Genomic DNA, 1,304 nt, shown 5'->3' with positions numbered 1-1,304 from the left:
CAAAATATCCGCGCGTATTATATTTTAAACCATCGAATAAGATGTATTTATCACGCCGTCTGAAAAACAACAAAATATACCAGCAAAAGCTCGAGAATGAGCAAGAGTAGAATCTTCTCTCAATGCAGCAAAGCACAAGGAATAAATCTGGAAACAAACAAAAATAAGATACGAGAATGCGTTGATCGAGCCGTGTCTCCAAAGCTGCGATTGCTAATTCTGCTGTCGTACTTAGCATCATCAGCAGAATAGCGCACGATTGCAAATTTGTTTGGTGTATCTCCACCTTTTGTTTGCACTTGTGTTTAAGTGTGTGCTGCAATTGTCAACAAACTGAAGTCGCGGTTTATCACGTTACCTAAAGGAGAATATTTTAAAGAAGTCATGCGCATTTACAAAGACAGATGGGGATTTCCAATGTGTGCTGATACGATGGACGGTACTCATATTCTTGTAATTGCCCCACCGACCGACCATGACGACTTCGTGGATCTCAAAGGCTACCACATCATTCTTATACAAACAGTTGTTGACTATGAAATGATATATGAAATATGGTGAACTGCGGTTTTGAAATCAAGTGAAACTATGATCCTCGCAGTTATGAACGCAATTTTAGCAATTGCGTAGGGATGAGCGCGCATGGGTGTGTATGAATATAAATGGGTATCCATGGGTATAAATGGCTTAAGGCTTACATGAATATACATGGTATACATAAGCATGCATAGATATACATGGCTGTACAAGGATATACGTGGCTGTACATGGACAGAAAAGGATATGCATGGGTATACATCGGTATACATGGATATACATAGGCATATATGGGTGTACATGGCTGTATATGGATATACATGGATGTACACGGATAAAAATGCCTGTACATAGATATACAGAGCTGTACATGGTTATACATGGATGTACATGGATAGACATGGGTATACATGGATATACATGGCTGTACATGGATATACATGCCTTTACATGGAAATACATGGATATACATGGCTGTACATGGTTATACATGATAATACATGAATATACACGGGTATACATGGATATCCATGGGCATATATGGATATACATGGTTGTACATGGATATACATGCCTGTATGTGGATATACACGGGTATACATGGATATATATGGCTGTACATGGATATACACGATAATATATGGGTATCCATAGGTATACATGGACATACATGGCTGTATATGGATATTCATGGATATGCACGGGTGTACATGGATATACATGGATATACATGGCTGTACATGGATACACATGGATATACATGGCTG

The sequence above is a fragment of the Montipora foliosa genome, chromosome 3, assembly GCF_036669935.1.
Source record: "Montipora foliosa isolate CH-2021 chromosome 3, ASM3666993v2, whole genome shotgun sequence".
Lineage (NCBI taxonomy): Eukaryota > Metazoa > Cnidaria > Anthozoa > Scleractinia > Acroporidae > Montipora > Montipora foliosa.
The sequence above is the reverse complement of the archived record's forward strand: the minus strand, read 5'-3'. Positions refer to the sequence as shown.